The sequence below is a fragment of the Diceros bicornis genome, chromosome 5 (assembly GCF_020826845.1).
Source record: "Diceros bicornis minor isolate mBicDic1 chromosome 5, mDicBic1.mat.cur, whole genome shotgun sequence".
NCBI lineage: Eukaryota > Metazoa > Chordata > Mammalia > Perissodactyla > Rhinocerotidae > Diceros > Diceros bicornis.
This window is the reverse complement of record NC_080744.1, coordinates 80919939-80943365: the sequence shown is the minus strand read 5'-3', so window position 1 is coordinate 80943365 and position 23427 is coordinate 80919939. Positions and strand designations below refer to the sequence as shown.

The window sequence follows — 23427 nt, the reverse complement described above, 5'->3', positions numbered from 1 at the left end:
AGAGCGTGTGAACTTAACCACTATGCTACCGGGCCGGCCCCTTACTGGCGTTCTTAAAAAATCATTTGCTGTGAGTCCATTGCACAGCAAGCTCCTTGAGGACAGACCCTGGGTCTTACTTACCTGAATCTCAAACAGTATTCGCTGCAAGAATCAGTTTCCCAGAACTTTAGGTACATGTGGCAGTTGGTCCTCAGCCAGTAATTTTGATCCTTCAAGCGTCCAAGGAAACCAGGGCTAAGTGGATGACAGGGTCAGCATTTCCCAGTTCCAAATCTCAGGTAAGTAGAGACCTCCTAATTCCTGCCAATATTGTCTTTTGCTGTTCCTTCCTCCTTCCCTGTGCCCCCACTCCTCTGCACTCCCCTCTATCATAGTCACTGGGCAGTGGACCCACGTGATCAACTGTGCATGGGTATGGGCGCTGTGATGGCGAGCTTCCAAAGAGACCACTGGACTTTTGGTTGCAGGGAATTCTTTCTACCAGGAGTCTCCCTCCTTGAGCTCGCACAGCGCGTTGAGCCTCTGAAGGGTTACAGTTCTCTTTGAGGCAGGGTACACTCCATACATGTCCAGCTCAGAGCTTCCCGACAGGGAGCCCCAGCTCACTGGTGGGTCACAGCTCTGCTTGGACAGAGCTGTCAGTTCTCTGGGCGGCTAGATGGGCGCTGGGGCTGAGCCCCTGGCCCATCACCACCCCATATGCTCTTCTCCACTTTTCTATGTACAGCATGAATGGTATTTTTTAAGTAGTAGGAAAGCACTGGCATAGTTGGTCCTTCTTTAACCACTTCGCCCTCTGTAGTGCCTACCTGGCACAGCACCTTCACATAGTGGGTGCTTGGTCAGTATTTTTCCAATGAATTAATCTAGTCCAAACCTTTCCTTTTACAGGAGAAGGCTGAGCAGTTGAGAACTGAAGTGATTCAATGGCTGTGCATGTAATGACTGGTGGGGTAGGGCATAGAAGCCAGGCCGCCTCAACCTCTACGTTCTTCAGCTGTCCTGGGATTAGGGGGGCTCTGCTCTCCCTCACATCAGTTGTTTTCCATGGAACAGAAGTTGTCCTGTCCTATTGTTAGCAGAGCAATAATGGGATGAGATACATTTTGGCAAGAGTTGGCAAGTCTCAGGATTTTATACAGATACTTTCTGGATTTAAACCCCAGACATCCATAAAACTGCCTCTGATTTCCTACAAAATGTTTTCTGAGAGTTTGATCTTAGCCTCTGCCATGCCTTGTTGAATAATCTTGACTGAAAGGAAACAGCTTTACATTCTGGGGTGCCCTTAGGAACTACGGGGCCCCCTGGTGAGTGTGGCAATAGGAATTACTGCTGTATGCTGTGTTTGTTTTGCACTGTGTGTATAAGGTGGGTTGAATAACTGAATATATGAGCCTGGCCAAAGATGCCAGTGGCATTCGTACTTAGCTTTTTTTTTCAGCTTTCATTATAGGTGGCTAAGCAATCGCTATACCACCATCCTTTCACCATATTTTATGATCCCTCACAATCATAATATATATTTCCACTGAGAGTTAAAGAGACTTTTGGAGGAGTAGAGAGAGGAACCTGTTTATTTTGTCTTAGAAATAAAGTTGAGTTGAAATAAATATCCTTAGATCACAGCTAATTGTTGTGCACACTTTAAAATAGACGTTTCTTATCTGGAGGCTTCTCCTGGTGTTTTTTTGTAAGAAGCTGATTGACGAATTAACCTATCAGTTTCTTGGAGCTTTAGGTCATTATCTCTGGCAAGTAGAAAGTAAGACTTGTTTATTTAGATATGGAGGGCTGAGTCTGGCTGCCGACTTGGAGAAGGTCGTGTTATTGGTTTACCCTAATTCATCAGCCCCTGAGACTAAGGTAATGATGCTTTATTCCAGAAAGTACTGACTACTCAAATATACTATCCATAGAAGATTTTGAGGTCCCTTAGTTAAAATCACAATAGACGTGTTAATAACAAGGTAGCTGTTTTTCTTCCAACTTCCTGCCATACCCAATACAGAATAGATGTGAAAGTCACCACCACCACCTCCCCATCTGGCAGGTGTTTCTAGGGTGTGAGGTGTAGTGGTTTAGGGCCTGCAAATGCTGGGGTAATAGCAACAGTGGAGAGAGGAAAATCCCTTGCCTCGTACCTCTCCTTGTGGGGAGAGCCAGCCCTGGGAGAAAGGGGCCAGATACACAGCCACGGTGCGATGACAGGCTGCAAGCTACAGCAGGAGCCTAGAACTGAGACAGGCAGAGCTGGTAGCAGTTGCATCCTTACCTTGGAGCCCCTTATAGAATGAGAGACACTGCCTTGCCTGGGCCTGCACAGCTTTGCCGCTGTGTCCTACACCCACTGTGGGCTTGGGAAGCAGCAACTTTGCTGCAGCCCATTCAGGACACTCGCCTTTAACCTGATGCCTGTTAAATCTGTCTTCAGGCTTATCTGTCCTATAAGGTGTAAGTGACAAATGTGTGTTACCACCCACCCCCAGAGCGGTGTGTGTGTGTGTTAGTAAGTGTTAAAATAAGCCCTTAGATGAACAGGGATGAGGTTCTGACAAGAAACGTGTTGGGGAGGAAGCTGGCTTTCCTCTCCAGGGAGTAAGGCAGGCCTGTGGTGCCTCGGCAGAGAGGTCAGCTATGATTGTGTGTCGTGAGCAGGGCTTCCATGTTAAGGGCCTGTGGATTTATAGGAACTTGGGCTCATCAAGTCCAGGAGGAGGTGAGAAACTAAGCAAAGGAGGGGTGGAGGGGCTGGTGCTCAGGTGTGAGCGTTGGCTGGTAGTTCTGCAGCTGGGGAGAGCAGGGGAGGGGCGTCCTGCTGGGCTCTCAGCCCTAACCCAGGATGGTCGTTGGGGCCACTTCTTGGGACGGCTTCTCCAAGTCTTGGGGATGCTCTTCCTGTCCAGCCTCAGGTCCCTTGGCCCTGGCTGTGTTCTGGTTGGAGGGGTTGCCCTGCAGTTCCTTTTCCTAAGGGGAAACTGCCACTGGAAGGCAGGGATCTGGCCTTAGGCTTTGTCGCCCAACAACTAGAACAACACCTGCGTGTGGTCAATGGCCTCGCAGATGTTCAGTGAGTGAAGGAGCAGGTGTGAGAGCCCCTTCAAAGCTCTGGTCCCAGGCAAGAAAGCCGGAAGGGAACCAACATTCAATTTGTCCACAGTTGTACTCTCTTCAGCTACTTTACATATACTCTCATTTAATTCTCACCACCACCCTGCGAGGTAGTTGTTTTGATCATTTTCACAGACGAAGAGGCTGAGGTTGAGTCTTCTCCCCCCTCCAGTTTGCCTGTCGGGCTCTGCCCCTCCCTGGCACTCCCCACCCCGCTTCACCCCACCCCCTCAGGGCCTCCTCACCAGGGATGCTTCCCCAAGCCTCCCAGCTGGCCTTACTCCCCCTTCCTCGGGCTCCCCCAGACGTCCTTATTGCTTCTGCGGTCACCGTGTCAGCCACTGTCTTGTTCTTTGTGTGTCCTTTTCTTCCTCAGGGTTCTTAAAGCAGAACGTAGGAAACCCCTCTCAGGGCATGCACGTGTGACTTTTCCAGGGAGGAGGGTCTGGGGCACTGTCAAATTGTCAAAGGAGTCTGTAATCCCCTGGCGTCCAGAAGCAGCACGTGGACTGAGCCCTGTGGTGGTTCCCCAGCATCTGTCTCCCTGCCGCCCCGCCTCTGGGCCCTGCCCGTGTACTCAGCCTACGTCCGAGCGCGCCATGCTGAGCCCAGTGCCGGGAGTGTGAGCGCATGCCTCCTCCTGCCTCCTGGGCACTGAGTCCCCACCTGCCCTGACTGGGCTAGGGTTCCGAGTCTGCTCCCTTGGCCCCCTCTCTCCCAACTTTCTCTTCCTTTCCTCACTTAACTGTTTCCACATGAGTCCTGAACGTCTGTCTTCAATGAGAAGGTCTTAGGGAGCAGAGAGAGTTTTTAAGCTAGAAGAGACCTGGGGAATCCCCCGCCGCGGTTGAGGGAGAGGAGAGGACACGCAGACAGGAAGAGGTGGGCTCGCAGCAGGTGGTGATGCTGGGCCGGGCTCTGGGTTCTTCGTGCTGTCAGTCGACTTGCTTTCCTTTGCCCACTCTACAGGCTCCCATGGTACCTTTGAAGAAAGTCTCTCAGAACTGGGAGGGGAGCAACAGCAATACTGAGTGTCCTGAATGGTGAGCCATGATGTGAGTGCCCACGAGGATGTTCACCTGCCTGAGAGGACCCCTGGAGGGTCACTGCGTAACCAGAGTGGGCCCCGCAGTGCCCCACAGCGAGCAGGGCGGGGGTGCTGGCCCCTCGGTTCACAGCCTTTGTCGGGTTGCCTCATCCTTGAGCCAGGCTGGCTCCTCAAGGTGTGTAACCCCTCATTGTGTCCTCTTCTGACACCTTTGTGCATTAAGATAAAAGGGCCAGTATATAGGCTCCTGTGTGGAACATCTAAACCCTGTATTATATGAAGATCCCGGCAATTCCTTTGAGAATTCTGTAGAAGCACTTACTTATAAAGCCTGTAATTAAGTAACAGGCTAGCTTCATGGAAATACTTGATGTTTAGGAAGTTATTAGGGGGTTCAAAGAAAAAAAACCTGAGATGAACTGATACCATTACTTCTTTCTCCATTTAATAATTTTTTAAATTAAAAAGTACTTTAATCACCTTCTGTTTTAATGGACAATAATAAAATGCCTGCTTAGTAGAACTTAGTAGAACCATCTTTGCATGGTATGTAAGTTGAGATAGTCCTCCAGTCAGACTGTACCCCTGGCAAGTGTATAATAAAGCTCCTGAGAGGAGTCCGTTGGTCTTCCTAACAGCAGAACCCCAGTTTAGTTCTGCATGAGAGATTCCTTGTGTAACATTCACAGGCTCCACTCTTGTGTTCTTTACTGAGCATGTTCACAAAATCCTGAGAAAGCTTAGAAATGATCCAGTGGAGGGTTGCTTGCTCGTTCAATACATATTTTTTGTGTGTCTATGCTGAGGGACCAGAATAGTGCCAGGAGCCACCCAGTGTGAAAGCCCAGAAGATGGATAAGAGGTGAGTGGGAGAGAAAGGAAGCAGGGCTCGTGTGGGGGCACCAAGCTGTGTGGAAATGGGGTAGGGCTGTGCTTGGCCAAGGACTTCTACGTTCTAATTTCAAAATGTACATAATCCCTGGAGTGTGGAACAATGGGACTCCACTATATACATCAGGACAAGTAGGTCTCAAACTTGAGTGAGCATCAGAATCCCCTGGAGGGCTTGTTAAGGTATTGCTGAGCCCTACTCCCAGAGTTTCTGATGCAGTAGGTCTGGGGTGGAGCCCAAGAATCTGCATTTCTAACAAGTGGCTAGGTGATATGGATGCTGCTGGTTCAGAGACCACACTCAGAACCACTGCATTTGGGTATTCAGGCTCTTCCATGGCAAAAGAGAGAGAGGAAAAAAAAGAGAAAAGTCCAGTAGTTACTATGAGATGTTACGGAAACCATCTACCTGCTTGTCCATGAGTTGTGGATAAAGTAGCTCCACTGACTCTCAGAAGCCACGTGTAAAATGAGTCCCCTTATTTTATGGGTCAGCCTTGAAAAGTTCTGTATGTGTCAACAAAGACCACAAACCTCCCCTGCCACATTACAAGCTGACTCTATGTCTGGGCCTTTATGTCACCAATTATCTTTTGCAACTACTTAACTTAAGTTGAGCACAGACAAAACCAGTAGCCTGTAGTTTTGTTATCCTGGTATTATTGTTCTTCAACCTAGTTTAGCAGCTCGTAAATAATATGTCTGGCAAACATTAATAATGAGAGCCAGCCTGCTGCAGGGTGGAGAGACACTGACTCGAGCTGCTTCAACCAGCATGTGCCTTGGCACTGCCTGCGAGGCAGGCTGCCAACAGTGTGTCCCAAAGATGGAAAGAAGCGTCAGCAGTGTTGCCCTAAATGCTGACAGTGGATGGACGACACCTTGCCAGGTCGGGCCAAATGCATTCTGAGCTCCCCTGAGCTCTCCAAGGGAACCACAGCACCCACGATTCCTTTCCCAGCCCCTGGATGCAGCCTGGGCTTCTTGGGGGCTAAGCTGGTGTTACCTGCTTTAAGAAAAAAAATAAATTAGCCAGCAGATGAGTATGTATAGCTTTGCATCAGATGCTGCTACTGGTCCAGAAACCACTCTGAGAGCCACCAACATGGAGTCATCTCTGGATGGAGTCTGCCTGCTAAAAGGAAGAATCAGTTCCCCCTTTGTTTTAAGGTATAAGATTTTAAGTTTTATTGAGGTATAATTGTTATACAAAAAACTGCACATATTTAATGTATACAATTTGATGGGTTTTGATCCTTCCCACTGGAAAATGGAAAAACAGACAACTTGAAGGAGAGGCGATATATGCAGTTTCTCCTCATGGTACAATAGGTCACTACACACAGCCCAGGGCTTGGGACAAGTAACGAGTGGTGCTCTCAAGGCTCCAGTCTCAAGGATCACATGGCCTTGGGGGTGGGGGAGCCGGTTGGGACACATGTGGCAAGGACAGTAGTGGTGTTCCCAAAGGTTCTGAGGGCACTTCCCCAGGGAGGTCCAGCCTACCGCTGGTTCCAAAGCCTGGCCTGGCAGGGCTCGGGGTAGTGGCTGCAGGCAGCCTGCCCTGTCAGGTGTGTAGCCGCCGCCTAACAACGCTGCAGCCTGCTAAGATGTAAGGTAGAGGGGGGCCAGAAATCCTGCATCGGGCAAAGGTGCTTAATATAATATTTACGGTCTTTCAATCCTTGGAAGGATTTCGACAGTCTTATTCTCCAACCCCTGTATCTCCTAATTTGCCTAAGTAAATATTTCTCTAAAGGGAAATGAGGCCAAATCCCTGGCCTAGTGGTCCAGGATCACAAACAGTTCCCAGACTGTTGTAATACTGGTTTCATTTGTCTGTTTTTTGGGTTGGGAGAGACCACGTGAATATGACAAAATTTAGATGTCTGGGTCGTGAGTACATGGGTGTTTGTGGTATTGTTCTCTGAGCATTCATTTAATATTTTTCACAAAAATGAAAAATTGTCTTGCCTGCTTGATTGTAAGTTCCTTGTGGGCCAGGTCTATTTTATCTCAGCTTTTGGATTCCAACACAGAGGCTAGCACACTGCAGACATCTACTCATTATGTGGAAGTTTTAATCTATTTGAGTTGAGGAATCTGACTCCTAAAATTCATCAGTTAGCTTGGTTATTAACATGGAGAGGTTTCTTTCTTTCAACACAGTTGTATCCAGTGCCTACCACATGCTGCAGTCAGCCCTCTAGTTATCGAGGAGGAATGGGATCATGAACCTGCCTTCCAAATATTTGGACCCTTGGAGAGAAGAGAAGATAAACGAAAATTACTAACACGATGGAAAAAACAGTAAGGGCCACAGAAGAGCCAGAGATTAAAGGCTGCTGCGGAACACGCCTGATTTTGGCCTCCGAGATCCAGCTCCAAGTTCTTTCTGACTAGCTTCCTAAAGACAGAAAAGATCTGTGACGAGGGCATCACACGGCCTGTGTTTATCTGGCTTTGCTGGTAACTGGCTGTGTGAGTGGACAAGTCATTTGCCAAGGATTAGAGGAGATGAGCTAAGGGCTCCTTGACCTGCCATTCTGTATGATTCTGAAGTTACAGTGAAGTCAGGAGGGGAAGAACAGACGCCTGAGGCAACAGACCAACCGTGAGCTCCAGACGGGCTGTTTGTTTGTTAATATACCCCCTCCCCTCCCCTCCCCTCCCCACCCACCTATTACCTCGGCTTATTAGAGGTGGTTGATGAAAAGACTGGAATCCGTGCTCCGGGGTCTGCACTGCTCTGGCGGAGGGTTTAGCACCATAGAACTCACTTTGTAAAAGTGCACCAGCTGTGATAAATAAGCTTAAGCCTCAGTAACCACTTTTACCAATTACGCTAGGCTGCTTTGTGACAGAAGGTAATACCAAGTAAGAATTTTAAAGAAGCCTCATTTTCCTTGTCTAATTAAATTAAATACTTGAAAGGTGATTCACATGTTGATTTTCCCCCCATTAGCCAACTGAAAATTACAGGGTCTTTTAAGAGTTGGAGCCACGTGATTCGCCTGCTCAGCCTCTAGGGTCAGGGAGCCCTCACCCCTGGACGCTCTCCTGCCGGCATCCCACCCACCCATTTCTGTGTGTGCAGCTGTCATGGTGGGGCTCTGGGGCCGCCACTGCCCAGGAGAATTTAGGGAGAGCATGCTCGTTAGTTTTTTAATCCTTCCACAAAAATCTGTACAGGATGCCTTTGTTTCTAGGTTTTTGATATTCCCAACAGGCAGCAGTTCTCTCTATAATGAGAAACAAGGAGAGCCTCATTCTTTCCAGTTCTTTTTGTCTCACACCAGTAAGAGAAATCACCTGGATTGAGAGCTCACCAAGTCAGTCCTTAATCTTCCTCCACCGTGAAGATCTGGATTATTTAAATGCCAGTAAATCCTGGCAATTTTGTTTCAGTGGTGCCACCAGGATGCTGTAATTTGAAACTGTCAATACTTTTCTTTCTTTATTTTCTGTTTTTACGCTGGCTGCTCCGTGTTTCTGAGATAAGACATATACATGCGTTAGAAAATGTAACATGCTCTATTCATTTATTTCCTTGGACACGTAAGAGGCCCTGGGGAGCGTCAGGGAGCCTGGCTGATGGCACTGAGTGTGAGGGAGCTTACTCCACGACGTTTGAAGAATCGTCACCTGTAAAGCAACAGTGTTTGGTCTCGTTTTCATGACTGGATCAAAGTATTCACCAGTATTCATGTTCCATTTCCAGGTCACACCTTCTGACGCATGTAATCATTGTGTGCATGTTTTGAAAAGTCCTGGTTATTTCAAAGTACGTATATACCCTTAAAATGTAAACAATAAATATATATTAGGTAAAAAGTGTTCCCTGTTCTTTGCCTCCCAGTGTTAACCATGTAGTGTGGATTCTTCCAGCTCTTTCTCTCTGAATCTATGTGTGCATTTAGTTTTACAAAATGATCTCTCTGTAGCTTATCTCTACTCACAGAGACCTTTTCATATTACCATGTGTAGATATACCTAATTCTTGTTAATGGCTATATAATATTCCACATTCATTTTCTCTTTCAACCGATGTATATTAAGCACCTTCCCTATGCCAGTGCTTCTCTAGGGACTGGGGATATGGCAGGAACTAGTTCTTTTGTATTGTTTATTTCTCTCTGATTTCTTCTAGAATCTAAAGTATCCAACCTGCCTCCAAACCCATATCATTAAGAGCTTTTATTTTCTCAGGCTGAAATTTGCTTCATGTCTATTTTTTTATTGTCTGTCTACATTAAAATATAAATTCCATGAGATCAATGATGATGTTGCCTGTCTTGTTCACTGATAAATCCCAGCACTAAAACAGTCTTGACACATCCCAGCAGCTCAAAAACTATTGACTCTATGCATAGCTGGATGGACAGGTGGATGGACGCATGGATGGATGGTTCTTGTACTTCCCATAAATAAAGGGAGCAGGGGGAGAAGTAGAACTGCTCATTGATGACCTTCATTGGGTTTACTTAAACTTCCAGCTCAATCCTGGCTACTTAAGACAGAGATATGATTTAGTATTATTTATATTCATTATGTCTATGTACAAGTGTGTATTTACCCGTTCTTTTGTTAAAATATTGACTACTTCCATACAGATGGGCAAACAAGCATTCTCTGAGCTCTCCCGTGCTCCTGCCCCCACTGCCCCAGCCCTCCTCGACCTCGGAGACCTCACCCAGATCCAGCAGCTCCAGAACTGGCCCCCTGCCCCAGCAGGGGCTCTCCAGCGCCTGGCTCTTGTGTGAGGACCAGCATCAGTTCTGATTGGTCAGTGCCCTTGTCTTGCAAGTTGCTCAGTGTCTTGAGTATCATCTCTGCCTTCATGGATAAAACAGTGTTCTGGTTCACTTGTTCAAGAGACTCACTCAGCTTTAACCTTTAACAGCACAAATCAGATATATCACTTCCCTGCTCAAAACCCACTGATTGCTTCTAACACACCAAATCTAACACACCAAATCTGTTTATTGTGGCTTTAAAACCTGCTTTGACCCATATCCCTTCACTGGAGCTGCTCTGACCTCTAGTGTTCCCTGACACAAAGAGCACACTCCTGCCCCAGAACCTTACTTTGCACGTACTGTTCCTCTACCAAGAATACTCCTCTCCGAAGCACACATGGCAGCTTGCTCAGTCATTCCAGGCCTGCCCAAAGGGCACCTTCTTGGAGAGCTTGCCCCCTGCCCCTTGGCCAAAAGGTGAGGCTCCTTGCTCCCAAGCCCTTTGATACCCTTTATGTTTTTCTTTACAGCATTTGACCTATGTATATGTGCCTGGAATGTAGCAGACCCTCAGTAAATATGTATCATATATTTGTATATATCATATACACATACTGTATACCTGGAATATAGCAGACCTTCAGTAAATTATATATATATTTGTAAGTATATATAGTAAACATATATATATACACACACACACAGATACTACATACCTGGAATATAGCAAACCCTTAGTAAATATTTGTGGAATGAATAAATAAGTGGATATAAATAAGTGGATAAAAGGAAATGTCGCATAATGAGTCATTTTGCTTCAGTGTCCAGAGGACTGAAGACTCAACATGAGAACATTTTCTCATCATTCACATAACCAAGAACAGGACATGGGCAGTATTTTATTTTACTTGATATTTGAGCTATCGTCATCATCCATGCGTGGCCCTCCCCCGCTTTATTTATTCGTTTGTTAATAGTATGTAACAGGCATCAAGCCTCCACACAACCCAAGGACTAGAATACTAACAGTCACTGTCACTGACATCTGTGCTCCCCGCTCCTCCTGAGAAGTCACCACTAACCTGCATTGGGATTTTATAATCTCCTGCTTCCTGTTTCATCAGTGGTTGTTGAATGGCACATATGTGCATGCCGGCAGTATTCTCCACTGTGCTTTTCAGAAGACAAAGTAGTGAAATGCATGGCTTCTAATTACAATGAATTTTTCTCCAACTTTTTAATTCTTAGTTTTTAAAATATTTTTCCTTTTATTTTTTCTCTTTATTTTTCTTTTGCTTCCCCAGCTTTTTAATATGAAAATTTTCTCGTAAAAAAGTTGACAAAATTATACAATGAATACTTTCATGTGGATCCAACAATTGTGAATTTTTTAACATCATTGCTTTATCTCTGTGTGTAAATAACATACTTATCTTTTTTGTGCCATTTAAAAGTAAATTGTAGACATCATGACATTTCACCCCTAAATACTTCACCTTGTCTTTAAGAATAAAGACATTCTTCAATATAAACATGATGGCAATATCATTCCTAAGAAAATAATGGTAATTCCATAATCTTATGTAATATCCATTCCATATTCAAATTTCCCCAATTGCCATAGGAATGTCTGTTATAACTATTTTGATATTATGTTTAATCAGGATCTAATCTAGGTTTACACATGCATTTCGTTGTATCTGTGTGGTCTCTTTTAGTCTAGAACAGTACCCCCTACCTTATTTATTTACTTATTTTTAAAAGCATGAGATTGACTGAAGAGTCCAGAAGAGTTGCCTTGGAGAATGTCCCGTAACCTGGATTATGTGACTGTTTATGCCTGGTGTCATTTAGCTTCTTCATCTACCTTTGGTATTTCCTGTAAATTGGAGATCAGTCTGGCAATGAGGCTGGATTCAGGGTAAACATTCTTGGGAAGTATATTTCATAGATGAGGCTGTGTACTAGAACATGTTTTAAGAGTTTCATCTCTAAGGGCAATTGAAAGTAGACAGTTCCCAGGCCTTGAGCAAGACTACTAATCTACTCCAGGATTAAACAGGCAAGAATCATTTCTACCCTAGGAAAGCCTTAATGAGGAAAACATCTGGCCTCTTAGCAGAGGCTGGGAAATGCTTGTGTCTTTTCCAGGAACTAGCAGTGTGTGGGGATGTGCGGCACTTTATCCGACTTACATCTTCCTCCCTATATGTTTACTTCAGTTGGAGTGAGGTGAGGCAGCAGGCCAGCCCGATGAGGGGAAGGCCTGGCCAGGCCTGTTTGTTTTCCTTTGGATGGAGGATTTTGTTCCTCATTTCTTTACACCATGGTGGTTTATTTCCACCCCCTTCTCTAATCCCATATTTCATCTCTCGGGCCAACAACCGAATAACAAAGTAAATAGATAGCCCGAGTTGGTGTGTCCCACAGAGTTGGAGCTGAGGAGACCCACTTAAAAACTCCCTTCCTTAGGGTTTAAATTCTGTGACTCAGACTTGTTTGTGTTTGAACACAAACACCCCCACACACACCCAAAAAAACGCTCACAGACATGAGGGTGGGAAAGTGGAGGACTGAGGATCGTTATGTCCCTATGTTCCCACCCAACCTAAGTAACCATTTCTAGATGCCATTTTAAAATTGTTTCCTTCCTGTAATCAGAGGCTCATGTATTAAAGAAAATCGTCTTTCCTGACGTTGTGAACTGTTGGGGACTAATAAAGATAGAGCATGAGGATGTGAAGTGTCCCCCCTCTGTGTGAGGGCACTGAGCTCCCTGGTGGGGGAAGGAGGCCTGAGTGCCGGCTCTGCTTTGCCCTGAGCCCTCCAAGTGCAGCCTTCCCCTCGGGCTGTCCCTTCCTCCCCTGCACCAGACTATTCCTCAGGGCCCTGCTGGCTCTAATGGCCTGAAAGCTGTGATCCTTGAAAACTATTTGTAGTGCTGGCACATGGGTGCATGCATGTGTATGTGTGTGCTTACTGTATGCTCTCTGTTTCATGGAACCCTTCATAATGCTCTGTGAGGTAGGTGCTCTCTTACTGCAGGGTGAATATGAGGAACCAGAGGCATGGAGGGGCTAAGTGACTTGCCCAAAGGCACACCGCAAGGAAACGGTGGAGATGGGCTGGTGGCCCACGTCTGTCTGTGTTAGACACTCTCAGAGCCTCCCCAGCAGGCCCACCAGCAGTGAGTTCGGTCTAACTGAGCCCTTGGCTGACGTTACTGTCGTGTTTCTAAACCGTCCACCCCGAGGCCAGGTGTTGGGCATCAAAGCGCAAGTCGCTGTGGGTTTGGTTTTGATGGAAGCCACCTTGACACATTTCACAGTGAATCGTTTTCTCCACTCCGACCGGGGCTGCCGAGGCATCTGGTTGACTCCCTGGCATTGCTCACGTTGCATGGGGTGTTCAGTTCCTTGTCAGCCCGTCCAGTGAAAGGCGAGCAACAGTGGGAAAGCCCAGCTTCCACACCTAAACCAAGCAGCACCACCCAACCGAAAACCCATGGCCTTCTGGCTTGAGAATCTCCATGCTGCATAAAAGCAGCAGATATGCCCCAAGAAAACTAGTTGTTGGTTTTTCAGAACCATCCTAATTGTGTCACTGTGATGGATTGAGCCACAACCAGCAGGGTTTAGATGTGTTCAAGCACAGACAGGCGGTGGCATATGATAAGGAGCCCCTCTGGAGGTCGTGTGTGCGCTTCAAATAGGGGTGACCTCCTGTGGGGACTCACAGCACTGATGTGGAGGATGGAGTTGGAGAGCAGGAATTGGCACCTCTGAGCCAGGAGCATCACCTTTGCGTGCTGGCTCACTCTTGCAGGGCTCCAAGCCTTCTGTCTGAGAAGAGTCGGCCAGGTCTGTGGGCATCACAGGGGTTTGCTAGGCCCTCCGTGGGGTGGGCCCAGCCCCAGTGCTGTCACGTGTGTTTGGAGAGCAGGAGAGAACATGGTTGCTTCCCTGCTGGGTAAAGTGAGTCCTGATGAGGCAGGCTTTCCTGGATGGATCTACACATGTGGTGTCCATATTTTCTGAACCCTAAATCAAGACTTATGGTCCCTCAATGGGTTTTTATGCTATTTGAGAGTCTGGGAGGCAGCTTGGGAAAGAATATTTTGTAGCTTAAATTTGAACTTCTGGAACATTTTGACAGCTTATGAGGACCAAGGTTTAGAACATTTGGAATTATAACTTTTCTGGAGAATCCAGGATGTTGGTCACTGTTATAGTTTGTTCAGACTGCCATAACAAAGTACCGTAAACCGGGTGGCATAAACAACAGAAAGGTATTGTCTCACAGTTCTGGACACTAGAAGTCTGAGATCAAGGTGTTGGCGGGGTTGGTTCCTTCTGGGGGCTGTGAGGGAGAATCTGTTCCAGGCCTCTTCCCTAGCTGCTGGTGGTTTGCTGGCAATCTTTGGCATTCGTTAGCTCGTTGAAGTGTCACCCTGATCTCTGCCTTCATCTTCACATGGTATTCTCCCTGGGTGCATGTCTTTCTGCATCCAAATTTCCCTGTTACATAAGTCATATTGGATTAGGGCCAACCGTAATGACCTCATCTTACCTTGGTTAAATCTGCAAAGACCCTATTTCCTAACAAGGTCACATTTAGGACTTTAACATAGGAATTTGGGGGATGGAACACAATTCAGCCCAAAACAGTCACCAAATTAAACCTCACCTATCTGTGGCCTCCTTGGTCTGGTCAAGCTCCTCAGTGTCTTTGGACACTGGATTTAGATGGGAAGGATGAGGGCTCACCTTTCAAAGTTTGCTCATCAAAGTGATAGGAGGCTATGAAAAAGTAAGGATACAGGACTAGCAGTAATGGGCACATATGTGTGGCTTCCGGGAGATAAGAAGAAGATGGGAGTGTTGGGATGCAGAAGCTACTGCCCGAGGAGAGTAAGCTCTGCTCTCTGGCTACCTGACCCCCTCCTTTTTAACAGTAGGTCTGGAGGCTTTCCCTTTAGCCCCAGGCTGGACTCAGGCACATGGCCACACCTGCGAATGGAAGGCTGGGTTTTCCACGTTGGAAAGAGAGCTCCCTGAAGGCTTCCAAGAGCTGCCAGAGCCACCCAACCACCATCAGCGTCCTGGCACTACATCCCTGCCTACCGTGCCCCTCAGTCTGTAGGAAGAGAAGACTAGGGGCGGGAGGGAAAGGTCAAGGTTGCATTGGCAGCCTTGTGGGGAGCCTTTGTGTTTTCCCCGGCCCAACCAAGTGAGGCAGGTGGGCACTGGCTATTTCTCCTGGAGCCCAGGGTGCCCGGGAGAGGGAGACCAGCACCTCTCTGCCCAGCTGGCCACTTGCTGAGCTACAGGACCACCAGCCCACATGGCATGATATGGAATTTGGAGAACACTCAACCTAGATATTGGAATCTGAGATTTGTGTGAGAGCTTAAGGGCTCACAGCACACTGGCCTGGGGAAAAGGTGGAGGCCACCTACCCCATTGCAGGTCCTTGCACCAGACAGAAGCGCAGTCCTGATGTATCCCTGATCACGACCCTGGCCCCAGCCTCTGGGGCTGGAGAAGGGAGACAGGTGGAGCTGTGAAGGAGAGAGAGCTCCTGATCCCTCCACCTCCAGGTGGAGGAGTACTGATTGGGCTGAGTCGAGGCAAGTTAGGCAGGAGACTGACATTTCAGTCTGGACCTCACTGTTTTAATATCTGGAAGACACCAGAAAGTAATGAGCTCTGCCAAGGGCCCTTTCCCAGTGCATAGTTGCGGGCAGAGATAGAAAGAAAGAAAACAGTCTCATGAGCTGACCCCCACCCAGGGACCCCTTTTAAACAGAGAAGTGCTGTGCAGCAGGGAGGGGAATCATGCACACCAATTTCTCCCAGAAGAGTGTTAAGGAGAGCTGATTTGCATCATGGGTGCCATGTCCTTCCAGAATCTTTGGTTCTGCGGAATTAGATGCACCTGCATTCAAGTCCTGACTGCACACCTCCTTGCTGCATGGCATCAGGTAGCCCCCTCGGTCCTCAAGACTCAGTTTCCACATCCGGACAGTGGTCACAGGGCTACTGTAAAGATGACTAAGAGGCTGTGTGTCAATGGGCACCATCAAATGACAGCCAGCAAGCTAAGCAAACTACAGGCAGCCAAATGCCCAGCCTTGCTCTGCTGTGGTCATTTCTCCCTGTGCAAAAGCCATACCATTAAGTGGGGGTACAAAAGACACTTCCTAAAATATGTGTGACTCTAAATCCTATAACCATCCAAATACTCCTCAATTTTTTTTCTTTTGAAGAATTATCCAGTAGAGGTTGGAATTTGTTTATTAGTGACTCGTTGTGCACATCTGCAAAAAGGGGAGACCAGTTGGAGACAGCAGTATTTTAAAAAAAGCACAGGTCCCCTATTTAATGTTGCACAGTCACTACAGCATGATCTGTTGGGCCCATGGATTGCCAAATATTCTAGAGTCTAAGCTCTAGATTATAAATGATTGTGAGTTGCACCATCAATTTAATGGCTTTTCAGGGGAAAAACACCATCATCTTCAAGGTACACGTCGATTTAAGGGGCATTGTGATTTTAGAAACATTAAAATGTGGGTAAAATGCAAACGGGGAAATATGGTGTGTGAATGCTGAGCATCCAGGGGTGGGCAGGATGGCCACTGCCTCATGGGAGGAGGGACAGAGCAGGGGACAGTTTGGGGGTGATTTGGGGGTCAGAAAGGCAGCTCTGTGGTGGGGCTGGGGGCCTCATAGCACTAATGCCACCTCAGAAAGAACACGGGTTCCCTTTGTCTCCATACCCCACTCAGGAAACCTTCTTCTGGACTTTATTTTTTACTTTGTCAGACCTTGAGGTTTATTTTTATTTGGTTGGGTCTGGACAAAAGCATTGAGGGAAAGGAATAAAGGGGCACACGGTTATCCCCCACCTTCCCGAGTGGTGCTATGTATGGCCTCCTCTCCCCAACCTGCGCTCCCCCCGGGGCTGCCTCAGGCTTGGGTTGCTTTGAACTGATATTATTTTTCCTTCATTCGACAGCCTGGCCTTCCACTTCTCATCTTCTTGTATGTGTGGTTTTTTCATTTTAACATTCCTGAAATGGATTGTGGCTTAAAATTGATGGCATCTTAGAGTTGATGACATCCATAACTGACCCACCTGGCACTAACATGCCAGGTTTGCATCCTGAAATTGCCCTTGGGGTGAAGTTTAAACTTCGTTGGGCTGTGCCCAGCTCTTCTCAGCTGCATCCCGGCTACTTGCCCGCACGTACCCTCTCTAACCTCACCAACTCTGCATCCAGTGTTGCTGCGGCACGGTGTGGCCTGGGTCCCCACTCCGCTTCAGACTCTCTCTCCCCCGGTCCAATCCTGGGCATACTGCAGGCCTCAGCTGAAACCTTCCATCCTGCCCGAAGCCTTCTCTGACCCCCAGATGAGGTGACCTCTGGATTCTCTTTAGTGTCTGCTTATGGGACTCTACCACCCCAGACTGCGAGCTTCAAGGACATGGGCCCTGTGTGTCTTGTTCATCTGGCACCTGGTGCTTGACATAGAGTTCTTAAGAGAATGGATGAACAATGACCATTGTCTTATAATGCTTGGTGAAGAAATATTTCAATGATTGATTGAATCAATCATGTTTGATTGATTAAATGAAGAAATGATTAAAATGTTGCAAAGGCAACTCCGAACAACACAAGCCATTTTCTAGAAGCCCTCACACATCATCATCAGATTGGTGGACAGAGACAAAAAGACTGTCCAGGAGGTGGGGGTGAGGATGGTGTCATGGGCACAAGGAATTGCACCCCACTTTCCTTCTAACTGCCGTGCTTCGTACAATGTGTATGCCCACGGGGACCCTCGCCCCAGCCTCTTTCAAACCCACAGACATTTCATAATGTCCTCTCTGTGTCATTTGCAAATGGAGAAACTTGAGGTGCAAGGCCAAACCTTGCAGTTAGGGACACAGAGAGTCATCTGGGGTGTAAATTCCTACCCGTGACTGAAGGCATTTCAGATGTGTGTCTTGCCTTCAAGATTTGACATGTGCACGAGCGGGAGCAGGCCAGGAGCCTTGGGAAATCCACAGCAATGGATCTGCTTTCTCAAGTTCATTCCCCCCAAAAATGAGGCCCTTCTCTTTCACTGGTGTTTGGTAATGAAGCCGTTAATGTCATTGAACTACCTGGGGACAACCTGAGAATTTTGCCTTCCTCAGAAAACTGAAGTCTGATGATTTTGCAGCATCGATAAATCAAGAGCGCTTTAAACACTTGCTAGCATTTGATCGTCAGGCAGGAAAGAATATTTTAATGAAGGATTCGGTCTGTAATTTTAGAAACAACAGACATTTCCAGCCTAAGTATTGCATTAGCCTCAAACTCCAAATGTCATTTCTTTGTGGAGTCTTTTGTTGTGGATTCTAACAGTCTTCTCTAAATATCTAAGTCACTTGGGGGCCATCTTGGAAGGCAGGGGTCAGATTCCTGTGAACCCTGCTGTGGATGAGATTTTACCAATGGGCCCCCAAGCTACTAAGGGGCCCTGGGGGAGCAGGTCTCCTGGTTCTACTCTCAACAGCCCCTTTCGTCCTCACCCCTGCCATGCAGAGCTGCAGTCTACACTGCTTTCCTCTCCCTTTTCCTTGCTTAAAACACGAACCACCCTTTAATTTTGGAGGCCTGGCTGGGGTGTGGGCCTTTTTGGAGGCGTTGGGGGGCTAGTGACAGTGCCTCCATCTGCAGAGAAAAAAGGATAGGAAGGGTTTCCTCTATCCAAACTCAACAAATGTTCGTGATTTTGTCATGCAGATCTGGAAGAGAATCTGGGCTCATTGTTCCAGAGAGGAGACAGTCAGCTCCTGCCGTGGGAGGTTGGCTTCTCCCTTTTTATTCTGGAAGCTGGCCTCGGGAGGTGCTCAGGTTCTGGCCACAGAGTGGGCCCAGGCCAGCCTTTTTGGAAGAACTGCCTCAATGAAGCATCTCTTCTAGGGCAAGAATGGAGGTGGTGTCTTTATTTCTTCTCTTACTCTTGGATCCTGACCCTCCTGAGAAGAAGGGAGGGGTGACGGCCCTCCTGAGCTCCCCAAGTGCCCCTGTATATAAGGAAATGGTGATTCTGCCTATGAGCTCCATGGCTTTAAAAACGTTAATCAGCTTTTGCCCAAACTGGGCTTCCCTTGGCTGACATTGGGAAGTTGTCAGCACTTAGTGGAGGGTAGACGTCAACATAATCCTTCAGTATCTGATTCCATTTTAAATGAGAGCTTCTGAATCACTCTTCGGTGTCGCCAGGAACATCACTGGACTTTGATTCCTTGGCTGTTATTCTCTGAGAGCTGACCTTCTGGAGGAGAGAGCCGACTTACGGAAAGCAGTGTTCAGGCCTCGTGTGCTGGTGGGAGGATTTTGACAAAGGCCAGGGCCTTGAAGGATGACAGATGACAAGGAGGCGCCTGCCCCTGGGTTCCGGCGGATGCTCTTGTTGAGTTCAGGGCGTGAGGGGCACTTCCTAGGACGCCCCCATGGGGCTGTCCAGGTGCGCAAAGAGATCTGGAGGGCGAGGCCAGGAAAGGGGAGGGCTGCCCGAGGATGGGAGAGCTGGAGCCCATCCAGGAGAAACAGCAGTGTGTTCCTTCCTTGTCAGACAGCTGGCGGGAAAGTAGCTGTGGGCTTTCCAGAGAGAAGCCCCGGACTGCATCGCATAAGTAGAAGGTCAGCGCGGATTCTGCATTCGACATGGGCCGTAGACCCCCACCCAACCAGAGGCTGTTTTAAAGAGTGCTCTCTCAGGACAGCTTGCTTCCTGTCACGAGGCAGGCCTAGGTGTGGAGTGAGGGGTCCCATGGGCTCTCACACAGCACCTGCAGCCCCCTAAGGCTCCTGGTGTGGCCTGGGAGCTAGATGAGCAGTCCCAATAGGCCTGGGGTGGCCTTCCTGACAAGGCACAGGCCGCCTGGACCACTGGCCCGGCGCTCACCTCCCTGGAATGCTGCAGGGCCTGCTGAGCTCACCCAGAGCAGGAAAGGCCCAGCTGGAAGTGCCTGCCCTGTCTGGCTTGGCCATCTTGGGTTTTTAGGGGGTTTCCCCTCTTTGCTTCTCTAGGTGATTTCAGCCAGACAGCTAAGGTTTTCTGTCTGAATTTCCTCCTCGGGAAGGAGGGTGGGGGTAGAAGGGAGCTAACATTTCCCAAGCCCTTTCTATGCTCCAGGGACTTTGGGGAGCTTATCCTTTGAAAGCCTCCTGGTTTTCCTGTGGGGTGGATGTCATTATCCCAGTTAGCAGGTGCGAGAACAGAGGTAGAGGCAGGCTGGGTAACTGAGCCATCAGGGTGCACCTGGGGAATTGAACCCCTAATATGGCATGTAGCCATCTCTGCCACAGCAGGGGCAAGGCCTGGAGGGAGGTGGGTGATGGTAAGAGAAGGCTGCTCTCTAAGAGCCAATTATTGGAGGAGAGAGAGAAGGCAGAGACTGTCAGGATCCCAGTCATGGGGAGACATGTCAACCATGTGGGCCCAGGCTAAGTGCAAGTGGGGCCCCTGGACGTTGTGGACTGTCTCCCAGCTCCAGCTTTCTGGGCTGGCGCCTGTGTCCTAGAAAGCAGGTTTAGAGCAGGGAACCTTGGCAGGGAATGGTGGTGAGCAAAAGAGAAAGGGACTGTGTTAGGGAATGGTGGTTACAGCAGAGCCAAATGTGGGGTCCTTTCAGGCCAGGGCACCCCAGGGGGTCAGAGGGTCCTTGGCAGTAACACCACAGAGCCTCCCCTGGAGACAACTGGGCCCATGGGCAAGTGAACACTAGATCTGGGTGGGAAAGTGGGCAGGCCTGCGGTTCTCACTGAAGGGTCATCCATAGCTCCTCTATTGTCTTCCCCGGCCAGTGGCTTGGACATGGTCACCCACAAGGACACCAAGGAAAGGCAGGCATCTATAACAGGTGAAGTTGATTCTGGGTTTGAATTATGGGAATAACAGGGATGATGAAAATTTTGGAAATCTGGACAAGCAATTTGGATTTTAATCCTGTGTTTCACAAGTGAGTAAAGCAGATGACTAATCATCTGCTAGAATGATTAGGCTAGCTAGACTAATCATCTCCTAGAATGCCAGAGCCTAGAATCAATCTTACTCCTATCTGTCTGGCTTCTGGTATATTCAGAAGACATCATTTTAGACCAGTGGTGAAACAAAAATTCTCTATAATCCAAGTAGGAAGTGATTGAGGCGTGAGTAAGACTTGGTGAGGGAAAGGATTTTTTTTCTGGAAACAAAAGAAAATTGGTTTAAAGAAAGGAATATTTGCTTATTGCTACAGATAGCTCTTAGATATTTGTCCTTGGGAGAAAGCGAAGGTTTAATTTCACAGCATGATAGTCAATAGCAGTAAATTGTATCTTTTTACCCTTCTATACTCCCTTCCACCCCATCATGCACACGCAGCCAAAAATGATATAATACGTGAAGCCAAAAATTTGAGTGGGAGAGAAACTTAATAATGATAATTAAATGGATAAACATATGTTCTGCTAAAAGTTCAGCAATGTTGTAATCAACTGAGTAAGAATTTCTCAGAGATAGTCGACATGAAGCTTCTTGGTTCGCAAGGAAATGGCATGAGCTTTCAGCTGGAGCAAGACAAGCCAGAGACAAGAGTTTGCTGCTCTGGCTTTATTCAGAAAGTCTCAGGAAGCACTGAAAGGGTGACGGAAAGGGAGACATGGAAGGAACAAAACGGAAACCTTCTGGTGGGCCCCAGGCTTTAACGTGGCCTGCCAAAGAAATCCTTGCAGGAAGCAGTGGACAGAGAGGCATTAATTACATCACTGAGCTCAGGATTATAAGAGCAGGAAGAGCAAATTACAGGAAAAGTGGGTTGTGCAGCCTCTTAATGCTGATGCAAGTGAAGAAGGTAGCCCTATTAGCAACAAAAACTTCCAGCTTCTCCCCCAAGTCGGCCTGTCTGGTGGGAATGATCTACTCTGCCAGCCAGGTTCGCAGGAGCAGATGTCACAGCAGAGGGGAGGGAGGGAGCGTAGGAGAGAGAGAGAGACTATCAGGGAAATAAGGAGGAACCCTGGGATGGGCGAGAGGCCTGGGACCTCTGACTGTAAATGTGCCCTTGGAATAAATCAAGCAAAGACTGAAGCAGGTGTAGGGGAGAGGCAGCCAGCCCATGAGCCCGGGACAGACGCTCACCTCCAAACTCTTCTTAGTGATGCTGCAGGGGTCCCACCCAGGGCCCTAGTCAGCCATTGCCATGGGTCCCAAGTGCTGCTGTGTTACATGTTCCATCAGGCCCTGCTCTACTCTTTGACCCAGAGCACGAAGACTGGGCTGCTCAGGCCTGTGCCCCAAGCTGTGGGAAAGTGTTGGGATGGAAGCTCAGGGTCTATGTCCAAAACCACCAAACCTCAAAACTAAGGCAAGCCACCCTTCACCACCCCTTCACTGCCTCTCTGCCCTCTGACTCCTCCTAGGAAGCCACAGGGAAAGGGGATCATGCAACATTTGCCACCCTGGCCCCCAACTAGGGAAGGAGCCTGCAGCAGGTTCAGGGCAGCAGGAAGACGTCCTCTGAGTTCCCTAGTGACACTGATGCCATAGAACCTGAACCTTTGCTATGGAATGAATGTGTCCCCCAAAATTCATATATTGAAGCCCTAACCCCCCAATGGGATGGCACTAGGAGGTGGACCTTTGAGAGGCAATTAGGTTTAGATAAAGTCATGAGGGTGGGGCCCTCAAGATGGTATTAGAGCCCTTACAAAAAGGAAGAGACACCAATGCGCTTGCTTTCTCTCCACCAGGTGGAGACACAGCAGGAAGGCGGCCATCTGCGGGCCAGGAGGCGGGCTCTCACCAGGAATCAAATCTGCCAGCACCTTGATCTTGGGCTTCCGGCCTCCAGAACTGTGAGAAATAATTGTCTATTGTTTGAGCCACCCAGTCTGTGGTATTTTGTTGTAGCAGCCCAAACTGACTGAGATATTGTATCGTGAGCCTCAAACCCACCAGGGGGCTTCTGGGGCATGTGGTCACTGTGGTGTGTTCCCAAGTCAGATGTCAGATGAAAATCCACCTATCTTATGGCCAGTATTCCAAGACATGGGTAACATCAGGTGAGGGGATGTTGTTAACTGCCTGCCACTGGAGTAGGATGGGGGAGGCCTGCAGACCCCAGAATGTCCCAGGGGAGGTGGTCTCCTAGCATGCAGACAGCTCCTGGTGCCCCCCAGGCTCATTATGCAGAACAAGGACCTGATTTGTTTATACCTTCCCTTTTCAGACCCCTACCTCATTCTGACTGTGATTTGGGGCATAGACACTGAATACCACAGAGCCAGACTGCAATCTCAGCCTAGCCTTTTCTACATAGGTGACCTTGAGCATATCAATTTACCGTGGTGTGTAGAGGAGAGATCCCAAGCTTGTCTGGATCCAACACTCTGCTCTCTCGGACCACATGGGAGGGTCCATTTTCCTGCCTCCCTAGGCAGGGCCATAGGACTCCTCTGAGTCCAGGGGCTATGAGGGAGGTGATATGGATCACTTCTGGGCCAAATCATTAAATTGCTTGTTCTGTTGGCCTTTTCCTCAATTCATTTGGAGAAATGCTCCAAAGTGAAGAATTGGTTCAGGTGTAGACCTG

The 23427-nt window shown here is 48.0% G+C and overlaps 1 long non-coding RNA gene across 1 annotated transcript; it reads left to right on the top strand.

Moving 5' to 3' along the window:
• The first annotated feature begins 805 nt into the window (after window positions 1-805).
• On the top strand, window positions 806-22935 carry LOC131406393 (uncharacterized). Its single transcript, XR_009220127.1, has 5 exons — window positions 806-3996; window positions 4084-4337; window positions 7223-8837; window positions 9667-9838; window positions 22586-22935. It is a non-coding gene; the product is annotated as an uncharacterized LOC131406393 (long non-coding RNA).
• Window positions 22936-23427: the final 492 nt, after the last annotated feature.